Source organism: Eurosta solidaginis, chromosome 5, assembly GCF_040869045.1.
Source record: "Eurosta solidaginis isolate ZX-2024a chromosome 5, ASM4086904v1, whole genome shotgun sequence".
In the NCBI taxonomy this organism is placed as follows: Eukaryota; Metazoa; Arthropoda; class Insecta; order Diptera; family Tephritidae; genus Eurosta; species Eurosta solidaginis.
In genome coordinates this window covers 254,877,499-254,890,613 of record NC_090323.1, presented here as the reverse complement: position 1 = coordinate 254,890,613, position 13,115 = coordinate 254,877,499, and the positions used below count along the sequence as shown (strand labels likewise).

Sequence of the window (13,115 nt, the reverse complement as noted above, 5' to 3'; positions counted from 1 at the left end):
AAAACTAGTACGAAGCACAGTGGGGTATAACGCTGGTGTAGGTGAACGTATAATATGTTGTATATGAACGCAAACAACAAGCAGCAAAGATCATTCATTGATAAAAAAATGTACCTCATATCGACTGCTGAGTGGAATTTCAGCCTATCTCGGCTGCCGTTTCGAAAAGGCCCAATGTCAGAATTTTCATAAACACCCCAGCTAGTGTCAAAATGTATTGAATTTGGGCTCAGATAGGGGGTTTTTGAAACCAAACCTAAAACAGGGCGTTATTTAACGGAATTATGAGATAGAGCGTTTTCGAAGCACATTCCGAAATAGGGCGTTATCCAAAGTTTTCTTAGATAGGGTGTTTTTGAGACGGTAGCGGAGATAGGGTGATATTCTACTCAGCGGTCGGTATTTTCTACACAGAAATAAAGCCAACTAATCGCCAGAGTTTGGGTAGGATTTTTTCCTCAATTGGGATCATCCTACTCCAAACCAATTATTTTTTGGCAATATTTTATCAAAAGTATTGAGTTATAGTATGCAGGTAATAATTTTTGTACGATCACAAAAACTACTCCTGAAGCAAGCTTTGGGATTTATTAGCACGTGTCCAATTTTTGGTAAACTTTTTAAATTTTTTACGGCTTGGTAGCCTGTAGAAAATTGTTGGCTCACGCGGTCCATTTATTGTCATATTTGAACTTCAATATGAATTATCTTTCTCAGCTAATACGAAAACTAACTAAATGCTAGTTATGTTTTGTGAATGACGATATTTAGCACTTTGTGTGTTTTTTTTTTTAATATGTACAGGCCGCTGTGGTATGGTGGTAGCGTTCCACACAGAGGGTCCTGGGTTCAATTCCCGGGCAAAGTCACATGCCAATTTAGAAACAATATTTTTCAATCAGAAAAAGTTTTTCTAATCGAGGTCGCCCGCGAAAGTGGTTTTGCAAACACTCCGAGTTAGATTCGTTAAAAGCGTTGGTTTGTAATATAAGAAAAGGCCAATATAAATACAGGTATAAGCAATACGAAGTGGCCTGAAAAGAAAGAAAATCAATGAGTCATTATGCATTGCACTGTTATCTGCTTATTTGCATGAAATTATTTTTGAGCGAAGCTGAGAACCGTGTGTTTTACTTAAAATCATTTCGGTTAGATTTTTATAATTTCTATTACATTGGTTGCCATGGCAACGGTGCATTACCCTCCAACCAGTTCATGCCTGACTTTTTGTAATGAACTATGAGTTGCTTCCTGTATGTGCCCTTCTTCCATATTCCATGTACATATATACATGGTCTATACGTTACGAAAGACTTGGGACACTAACCTTTTTACGACTTAAATATTCAAGATTCTTTTACAATCTTTGAAAAATATATTATCGGAAAATTTCGCATATGAGCTTAAGACTATTGAAAAGACCAAATTCAGGCAAAACTAATCAGCGGAATAAAAACTCGGCATAAAATTTCAAGATACCTAGTATTTACTTGTTGTGACACAACTCCCGGAAACCCCGAAATGTATCATTTGACCTTTAGATATGATATTATAAACACAAGTTTTCTCATCGAATCAATACCTTAAACTCGTGGCAGACTTGCCATATCTATATTCATATAAAACAGCAGATCCAATCAACATTATGGAAATCAATATAATTGGTCGCCATACCATAATACCCTAGCCATGAACATACCGGTTGGTTTTTTCGTTTTTCGGCATATTCATAACCTATAAATATTACATTTTGTGAATTTTTTTAATTTTTGGATATTTTATTTTTTATCTGCATCTATAATTTTGATTTTTGTTTTTGATACGTTTTAACTTATTATTTGTGAAATTTACAAGTTTCTTCTAATGAAATTGTCAGATTTTTTAGGTTAGAGCACTATTGGCCGATGTCAATTTATATTAACAAGTAAAAATATGGTGATGACTATGTCAACTTTGCCAGGCCAGGCAGAGTAATTATAGGTATAGCTGTGTTTTTTTTTTACATTTATATACATATACACTTAAACTTTATATGGACTGCTAAGCGTTAAACTTTATCCACATCTCTGAAATTGCTGCGCTGAAAATTAGTACTCCTAAATTTCAATACGCATTATACTCAGGTGCAACTGAAATGTGTGTCGCTGATTTACCTCTACACTACCTCTATCTATGACCTCTACAAAAGGTGTGTCCACTATTCACCGCAACCGATTCAGCTATAGGTTATACAGAGGTGTGTGCCTCCGCTTTCAGTACGACCAGTTCTGTAGCTAGTTATTTAACCACTGCCGCTAGATGGGTCTCCCAAACATTGTCTAAGTGAGGATAAGCGTTTTATCACCCGCAAATGAAGACGTATATACGTGTAAAAAACGCGATTAATGAGAAGCACTAAGTAATAGCTAATTTACAACATTGCCTTCCTGAATAATATCTTAAAAAACACGGTGTTTTAAGAAGCTTTTCACAAAAAGTTGATGCAGAAGTTGTAAATCAGTTAAATTCTGATCATGATATACAAATGTAAGAAATATCAAAATTGGTATTCCAGTTCTTGATTGCAGTGGTGTATCGCATTTTGACCGTCCAAACCATACAAACACCCCACTGTGCGATGGATTAAGAGCTGGCTATGCACCATTTATTTGTGCATTTGTGGTAGTGAACGTAATTTTCCAATTTTTGTTTTGTGCATGGGCTGCTGTTGCAAGAAACCGTTAAACACATACAAATATACCTACAGAAATGCATTTACGAGTGTGCATTATGTTATTGGAATCGTATGGCGACGCTCTCATGCACACCACCGCATTGCCAATCTCACGCTCATATTTTCCATATTTGGTATATTTGTGCTCTTCCAATGAACGAAGAAGACGCGCACTGCTTTTTCCCTATTTTTCATGATTTTCGCGTCCCGGCGTGTAGTTTGAAAAACGCTCTGGAACGTCGCGCAACATTGCACGGATAGGCAAAATATAAAATTTGTTTGATTGATAGACACAAAACGCGCTGGTACAGCTGGATTTTCTATATACAGAACATACATACACACATAAATAGTGTGGATACAGATTTAAAGCAAAACAAAAATATTTTTTTACTGGAGTTTTCTTAAAGCTGCGGGTGTAGTGAAAAATCCAATACATACAAACATATTTTCCATATTGAACGAAAAATAAGTGAATAGTGGAAAAAATTTGAATTGAACATAAAAGATTTATTTGAAAAAGAACAAACAAATTTTAAACTAAAAAAATTTGAAAAATTCAAATATACATACATATGTGTGTTTTAATTTCCTGTAATAAGAAAGGATAACTACTCCATTTAATGAAAACCATAGTGAACAAAAGTGAAGAGTTTTCTAAACAAATCTAAGAATTAAATTGTTTACGAGAGAAAAGCAACTGCAAGTTAAATCAAAAAAATTCAACCTGTTTATTTGGCAACCCTGTGGATTATGTGACTGAAATTGGAAAAATAATAGCTGTACGTATTAAATATGATTTTTTAAATTTTTATTTTTTTCGAAAAAAAGTCAGAAGTAAATAATCCCTTCATGGATCCAAAAACGTACCATTTAGATCAAAATGAAACGGCATTACATGCCAACCTAATAAAACCGCACTGCGTTTTTTTAGCGCACACAAACAACCGGCGTTTTTTGCCCAAACCCAAATAAGCATGCGTTGCGACAATGTAAAGCATCTGTGCAAACGTCAAATCTAAATCGAGTTAGGTTTTCATGCAGCAAATTCAATTTGGGTTGCTCTCATACAAGTTGTATGTGCATGAGACATTTTTGACAGAAAATGACTTGCGTGCGTTTATATTAGGTTGGCATGTTAGTCCAAAGGACCCCGAAGAAAATCCTATATCGACAGCCGTTTCAAAAACACCATATCTCCGAATTGAAAAACGCCCTATCCGAGTATAAATGAACACTTTTTGACATTAGATGGGACGTTTTTGAAAAATATTCTGAGGCAGGATGATAGGTATTTAACTCAGCAGTCGATATGAGATACATATACCAATCTTTAAATTTTGGGTAATTTTCATTATCTGGGCAAAAACTCAAAAAAAATAAAACAGAAAAACGAGATATGTAGGTATTATAAAACAATTTTTGTTAGGTGCAATTCCATACAAAAGGGGAAAAAACGACATGAGTAGGATGTCGAGTAGACTAGGATGAAAAATCATTTGCGAAAGACCGCCTATAAAAGCGAAAATTATGTTGAGGGGTATGGAAACCAAATGTTTTTTTTACCCTTTCAAATATACGCAATTTTGTGATTATAACTGGGTTTTTGTAACCCGATTTTTCAAATTAATATTACATTATTTTGGTCTAGAGATTCTCCATATTTTCGTCTATGTCCTTTTGAACTCTGAAGCCATTTGCACATAAGTTTCTATGCCAAACGAGGTTTTGGCCCCTAAAGTATGCTCTCGTTTCAAAAAAACGGTTAAAACACTACTATATCAAAACGAAGACAGAGCTCAAAAGAGCATTGAACTGTTCAGGGATTTCAAATCAGAAAGATACAATTAAAACACATGATATTTACAAGCGTCAAAAAAACTGTCCCTAACCCTCTTAAGAAATGCTTAAACTCTTCTTTCAAGTTGTTTACTTCGTATGGGGACCGACGCAGTCTAATATGATGTGTAGCACCTTTCACTTCGCAGAAGACAAAGATTAAGAATGGGAGATATACGGCTCTAACATTTGGTTTAGTGCTTGCAAAATATATAAAAACGAGCCTTGTGCAGGAAAAGCTCAGGCTCAGTAACAACAAGAGACAAAAAAGAATTCAAAATAAGTAGCATAAAAGAAAATAAAACAAAAAATATTTAATAAGGCAAGTAAGAGTGAGAGCAATAAAGTACAAAAGCAATAACAACAAAAATCTAAATGCATCTGCAATAATAAATGATAGAGCAGCGACTTTCCAAAAAAAGAAAAAATGAACAAGAAACAAGTAAAGGTGTCTAAGTTCGGGTGGTTGTAACCGAACATTATATACTCAGCGTGAGCTTCAATTGCACATTTCATTTCAGATAAATTACTTTTCTGCATAACACGTGGCACCACCCATTTAAAAAATGTCCCCCCATTTCCTCTTAAAATAAAACTTGATAAGTGAAATATGATTGATACAAAACTATTTTTTGCTAAGTTATAGCTTATTATTCTAGTATACTACCCTTTTAAACTTGTTTTATATCTAAGTTGCCGTGGTCTTTAACCGATCCCTCCATTTTTTCTAGAAGTATTTCCTGCAGTAGGGAAAATTTGTGTGCCCAATTTTATTACGATCCGTTAATTTTTCTTCGGGTTATGGCTCCCGAAACATAGAAAATTGCTTGTTCATAAAAGGGGCGGTGCCACGCCCATTTTTTAAAATTTAAATTTTTTCTTATTTATTGTTATAAATCCACTTGGGAAATGAAATACCATTGATATAAAGCTATAGCTTATTTTATTCGTCCACGACCCTTATAAACATCTTTTATATAAAAGTGGGCGTGGTCCTTAACCGATTTCGTTAATTTTTCTTCAAAGCATTCTCTATAGTAAAGGCAACCTCTCTGCCGAATTTTGTTACTATTGGTTTAACGATTTTTGATTTATGATTAATAATATTTGTAAAATAGACTTTATCACAATGGATGCCACGCCCATTTAAAAAAAAAAAAATTCAAATTTTTATCAAGAGCCTCAATATCAGTCCACAATATCAACATTCTAGGTGTATTATTTACTAAATAATCAGTTTTTTTGTGTTTTCCAAAATGTGATATGTATATTTAAAAAGTGGGCGTGATTATCATCCGATTCATTCCGATCACTCATTTTCAATACTAATCTATTCTGGGTCCAGATAAGCTCGTGTACCAAATTTGGTGAAGATAGCTCAATATTTACTCAAGTTATCGTGTTAACGGACAGACGGACGGACATGGTTCAAGCAAATTTTTTTTCGACACTGATGATTTTGATATATGGAAGTCTATATCTATCTCGATTCCTTTATACCTGTACAACCAACCGTTATCCAATCAAAGTTAATATACCCTGTGTGCAAAGCACGCTGAGTATACAAAGGAAGTTTAGGGAAAGGTAATGATAGCGAAAGAAAATAAAATATTACCACATAAACCAAAATAACATAATGCATGTAACGCACCATAAGCAAAAAATAACGAGAGTTCATATAAAAAATAACAAACGTTAACACAAAGTTGCATGGCAAAACCTAACATAACATTACTCAACACCACATGACATAGCATAGCATAGTTGCATAACACAACAAAGCAAAATTAGCCCGACTCCAAACAATAATTCCTTGCAAGTTTGTTCCAATCTCCCATCCCTCTTCTTCTAAATAATAAAACACTTGGGAATATTTTTATTTCTCAATTTCCTTTTATTCTGAAAAATTTTCGAAAAAAAGCAAACCGGTTAACGGAGAAAAGTAGTTACTATTAATGTGAGGCAAAGGGAGATTTCACTGTCATTTTTAAGGCATTTTTGTACTTGTTAATTTGATGGGAACGCAGGAAAATTGTTTCTTTAAAAAACACTAATTTGTACAAAATTACATTAATATTATCCCATAATACTTTTTTTAAGCCGAAGAATTCATAAACAAGCAACAGATAGAGGTCTTAAGACTTTTTTAAGGAGATAAGGGGAGCTTTAATATAGTTTGGCGTATTACGAAAGAGGAATTGAACTCGGCACGGCCGGCAGAAAAATGCTCTGCTGAATTGGAGAAGGCAACCTTAGCGGATTTGTATTATCGCGTAGACTTTTTATGCTCCTCTGTTGATGGTCCTGTGACATCAATTCATTTCTAATTTCGTCCAATACCATATGGAATGCAAAACTGTAAATTGTTTACATTTTAGTTTTCAATTTTAAACAAATTCGCAACAATAATTGAACATTTAAATTTCTTAACTCAAAATAAGATTGCACAACAAAATGTCATTTAATAAAACAGCTGACTTCGAAAATTCGAAATTCCTATTCTGAAATTAATGTTCTCGCTGGGAGAAAAGAATTGATAGAAAAATACGCATGCACAAAGTTCCGAAGGAATATTTAGAATTGGGCTGAACATAACATTACCAAACACGATATGACATAGCATAGCAAGACATTTCTCAATATGGCATAACACAACAAAACTTTGAATATCGTTACAAATCAAAACTTGATTAAGATAACACTACACTACTCAAAATTTAGTTTTATCTGATTTCGTCTGTTTTCGTTTGCAAAAGTAAAGTCCCATGTGCATAAAAACAGAGCATCAGCGAACAACAACGGATTGATGATCGCTTATTTTGACTCTGTTGGAAAAGACGTGTTAACATATCATAAAAAACAGTAAAAGCAACAAATTACTGGTCCCTAGTAATATTTTAAGAAAAGCTCTGCCCTAATCTCGTCTGAGTTATATCACATCTTGCATTAAGTTATTTTTTGACGTTTTTCCACTGAAAAACGTTTTAAAATGACCGCTTACTTGTAATTCGAAATTGAAATTCTTCAATTTTTTTCATATAAGTTATTAATGGCATTGTTTTGGATAAGCCAAAAATACAGGAACAAAAAACAATCACAAAGCCTCCAAAAAACGTTTTTTTTTTCTTTCCTGTAAAAAACGATTTTGTCATTTACAACGTTATTCGCGGCTTCGCTTCAATTGTTTAACAGTTTTACAATAGTAAAATAGATATCTCAGCATTATATGAATGGATAGTGGAAGAGCTAGTAGCTAAATATTACTAAAAAATATATATATTAGAAAAAATTCCGGTATCGCTTCTAACCTATTCTCAAGGACATCTGAAATCAAGCATAAAATATTTTTTTTAAATGAGAATATAACAACCCTGACTTGAACAAGAAATAATCTTAAATCAAACACAGTTTTTTAACTTCATTGGTCTCAGTTTTAGTACTTATACCTCAAATTTATCAAATTAAATATCAAAATACCACTCCGTTGAAAAACGTTTAAACGGTTTAGCGCCAATTAAGTAAGTAAGTAAGCAATACTAAAACATCGTTCTCTCCTTTAGCCTTGTGAATCTCGAGCAGCTCTTATGTTGGGAACTACTTACTTAGGTTGAGACGAAAAACTTGATTTTTTCTGTTATAGATGTACATTGGCCAGATCCCTATAGATCCAAGGATGGCTGAAAACTCACTCAATTGTTCTATTAAAGCCAAAGGTAATCAATAGGATGGGGATCTGAGGATTTTATTAGCGTTGTTGGTAGGGAAATAGATCGGCTAAAGGTACTAAATTGTATATTATAATGGCCGTGTTTTTTTACACGTGTATACGTTTCGTTTACACGTGAAAAAAAAACGCCTATCCTCGCTTAGATAATGCCTAGGAGACCCATCTAGCGGCAGTGGTTAAACAACTAGCTACAGCACAGGGTGTATCGAAAAGTGGAGACACAACCCTTTGATGGCTATAGTGTATAACATATAGCTGAATCAGTTGCGATGGACACGCACCATTTTAAGAGGTGAAACATAGACACATATTTCAGTTACATCTGAGTATAATGCGTATTAAAATTTAGTAGTAGTAATTTTATGCGGAGCAAAATCAGAGGTGTATTTAAAGTTTGACGCTTAGAAGTCCATATAAAGTTTAAGCTTAAACTAGATGTAAAAAAAACACAGCTAATATCTAATTATTTTGGCTTTCACAAGCCATTAGTATAACTCATTTTTAATTTGTTATTTTACTTTAAGCAGTATATCATTGAAAGTTTCTCCCTGAGGAAAATGTCAAATCCAAAAAATGGAATCATTAACGAAACCCTTTTTAAAACTTTTTTGATTGTTTACTAACAACATTGTAGGCGCCAAATATTAAATCTTTATACTGAGATTAAAAAATTAACTAACTTTTACACTAAAAACATGACTATGTTTTCCAGCATTTTTTTCATGTTGTTATTTTTCCTTTCCATTTTTTTTTTTTATCATAATAAACTTAACATTAATCAGCTAAGTTTTCTCTCTCTACCAACCATTAATCTTGATCTTAACAAAGAAGCACAACATAAAAGAGACCTCAGAGGTTTAAAAAAAACTTAAATTCATTAAGTCACTTCAATTTAAACCACAGTAGGTAACAATTTGCCTGCCATAGGGCCGTAATTAATGAAAGGGTTATGTACTTTTGGTTACAACGGTTGCGCGCAGTACAGCACAAAGCACAGCTGCATAAATGAAACAACCAACGAAGCTTAACTTCCGCTTTACCATAACCAACACTACATTGACAAGCAGACAAAAACACAGAAAACCAAAAAACAATGAAAATAACGCCCATTTTTGTTAAAAAGTTTTTACACGCAATCAAATGTACGATCATATGATGTATTGTTAAGATTTTACATGATGTATGTTTGTATTTAAATTAGAAAAAAAGGGACATAAAGCTAGAAAATAGTTACAAGAATATCCCAACACAAGTTTTGGTGTTTACTTTGTATTGGCACGATTAATCGATACAATTTTAATCAAGATATTCGATTATTTCTAAATTATAGATTGCACGGACAATACTCAGTTCGAAAGGGACGGTTTTAAGAAAAAATTGATTCAATGAAGCTCATGGTTAGGTATCTGTTTCGAATGAACTTTTAAAAATGCCCTATATCGATTTCTAAAAGTGCCCTTCTTTAGAATCTTTTGCAAAATCGCCCTATCGCAGAACTTTATTTAATGAAACCCTATGTCATAACTCTTTTTAAGAACTCAAGATTTCAGAATTTTATTCAAACAAGTTCTATATCGACATTAATTCAAACGATTTTGAACTTAGATGCCATTTATTAATCAATTTTTTATCTCACCGTTAATTCAATACATTTTTTAACCTAGATAAGTTTTTTAGTTTGTGTGTCGTTGTTACAATGCCTGGCCCAAACAACTTCGCGAAATATTTTGGAAAACTATCGTTCAAAAATATTGGTATACGCAAATCTACTTTCTATAGTAGAAATCGAGTATGTTCTCGTCTCCCACGTCAGTGCCCTCTATTTGAGTCAGTACCCATTTTTCTGCAACTACAAGCATAAAAGGTGTTCTCTTGTTTCTGAATTGATTATAAAAAACAAAATTTTTTTAGTCATTTTCTTTTCCATGATAACATACAATTTAGTCTCAGATATATCGATTAATCAATTAGGTACAATTAATATTTGAGCCTTTTGGTAACCAATTTCAGCGCTCATGATCAATTATGGATTTATGTTTTAGATTTTCTATTACTAAGTAGCGCTTTCCCTTAAAAATGAGTGGCCAAACTATCGATTTCACTGTCGATAATATGAAAATTTTTTCTTTGTTCTTTGCATTCAAAGATATCAATCGTTAGTAGTACGGTCGATAATCTCGAAAAAATTTAACAAGTTCTAATTTTTTATCAATCGGTTGTGTTAATAATGATATATAGGGACATTTTTCTACAATTAATAATAGATTCAATAGATTAATAAACAGACTTTTAACAAAATAATCAAACACTCTAAATAAATATTTGTGAATAATCGATAAAATCGTATAATATATATAATGGAACAATTTTGTCTCTCTGTCATCACTAATGATGTCCTTTTAGGCAGATTTGGTAAACGCACGTGTGTGGGAATAGCCCTTACTTCCACTGCTAGGCATTTTTGTCCATTTTGAGTGCTCTCAGTGGGAGCCGGGTGGCGGCACATTTGTTCATCCACATTATTACCTAGTAATCCTCAACGAATCACTTGCTTTCTCTGATAAACTTATGTAGGATCGAAAGATTAACCCTCTCCACCTCTGCCAGACTACTGAAAAAGCGTGCGACCAGAAATTTGAGTCGTTTTCGTTGCAGTCCTGGATATGGCCAGAGAAAATGATAAATCGACACCTCTTCCTCCTCGTTCTGTTATCTTCTGCGTCACCGTCGAAGCATTGGTGCAATAGCGCAATTACCTGTGCTGAGACCTAAGTACTCTCACTAAACAAATCTAGCTTGAGAAGAGATCCAGTTCCCTTCCTATCCAAACATGGCCATAAAGACCTTGAAACTTCGCAATCAACCCGGCAGGCTCAACCTTATATTTCTCGGTTTTCCTCAGGGATTTACCCAGCGGTGGTCGTACAGAGCTGTCTGCCTCGCTTATGTCCATTTCTGAACCTATCCTGGCCATCACATTTGCAAATTCATTATCTTCAATATCGCTATGCTCAGATGCCGCCATAGTGTGTTGGTAGCGTGTCGGGCAAAGCAAGATCGAAAATTTAGAAACACGTTTTTTTTTTTCAATTATAAAAAAGTTTTTCTAAGCGGTGTCGCCTCTCTGTAGTGATTTGGCAAACACTTCTAGTATGTTACTGCCATAAAAAGCTTCTCAGTGAAAATTCATCTGCATTGCAGACTCCCTACGGAGTCAGCATAAAATATGCAGGTCCCGTTTCGCCAATTTGTAGGAAAAATTAAAAAAAGAAGCGCGACCCAATTGGAAGAGAACCTCAGTCTAAATATCTTCGAAGGTATATCGCGCCTTACATTTATTCTTTTTTACTTCTTGTAAAGAAATACATAATCGATTTATTTTATTTTTGCCATCACTAAGTGCTTACTAATCGAAGAATTTTATCACTTCATTCAATTAATCGCATAATCAAGCAATCGATTATTTCGTGAATTATAAAAAAATTTACAATCGATTAATAATTTATTTCTTCTTAAAACTGCAATCGGTGCATTAAATAAATCGCATACTTTAAATCGAAATTCGTTTCTCTATCTGCTTATTAATCGACGCCTTTTTTAACTTCACTCAATTAATCTTATAATCACACAAGTGATTATTTTGTGAATTATCAATAAATTTGAAATCGCTAAATCGCAAGACGTTAAATCAAATAATCGAAATGTGTTTCTCTATTTGCCATCACTAAGTGCTTATTAATCTCTGAGCTCTTTTTTAACAGCTAATCATTTACGCTTACAAAATAGCAGGCTAATTTGGTTTTGTTTATATTTGGAATGAAGTGGCTTGAAGAAAAACGCCACTTTCACACCCAGCAAAACTGACATGTGCCACCACCAATGACAGAAAAGGAACAACAACAACAACAAACGACAATTTGGGTGTAAATAATTTGTATTTGTTTGAAATTTGTTTCCGCTATTGCATGTAATTTTTTTTTTTATAAAAAAAAAGAAATACAATTTTTACATGAAATTTTAATGCATGAGAAAAATTTTAACGGAAAAAAATTGTTGAAAAAAAAAACTTATAAACAAAATAATGTATTGTACTTTGCTATATTATATTTCTTTCACATCAGCAACAAAATTTTTCCCGCCTTCAAATCAAAACATAGCGTCATTTTGATGCAACAAAATGTAAACAAAATTTTATTGATTCTTTTAAATTGCGGGTATGCATGTATCCTCGATTTTGATTTAATAAATTTCAGCACTTTCTCGAAAGTGTTACACAATAATGTACATACCAATTCCACTAAAACAATTAAAATGTAAACAATTGTTTTTTTGTAAAATTTTTTTTTTTTGTTTTCATAAGAAAATTATGTTCGACTGTGCAGCTGCAGCAACTAGAATTTTTGTTTCCTTCGCAAGATACCAATCAGTTGTTGTAAAGAGCTTGGATTGAGATTGAGCACATTGGTTGGTGGCTGTACCCACATAAGGGCACGTTCATACTTACAAACAGACATACATGCATACATACGTACCTACTTACATGCATGGCTTGCATGCATAAATGTTGCCAAGATGTGTTGCCCTTCTTTTTGTAGCACAATGGCTAGGTCTTGGCCGCACTTTAGCATAGTTTTCGGTTTTTTAATTGTTTTTTTATTTATTTGAAATTTTCATTCCCCCTTTATAGTTTTTCTTGGTCTGGGTCAAATGTTCAATTTCATTTCATTCGCTTGCATTTCCGCTATAAATCTTTCGATCACGACTAGCACCACCGCCGAGTAGCACTTAAATGTCTCAACAATTACAGTGTTGGACATCAATATGTAGCAGAGTCTG

At 33.5% G+C, this 13,115-nt stretch overlaps 1 protein-coding gene across 1 annotated transcript in view; it reads left to right on the top strand.

Moving 5' to 3' along the window:
* Positions 1–2,952: 2,952 nt before the first annotated feature.
* Positions 2,953–13,115, top strand: part of Nrt (Neurotactin) — a 51,018-nt gene continuing 40,855 nt past the window's right edge. The window contains exon 1 of the mRNA XM_067789900.1: positions 2,953–3,495. The gene's annotated coding sequence lies outside the window, so the exon portion shown is untranslated. The remainder of the gene's footprint in view (positions 3,496–13,115) is intronic.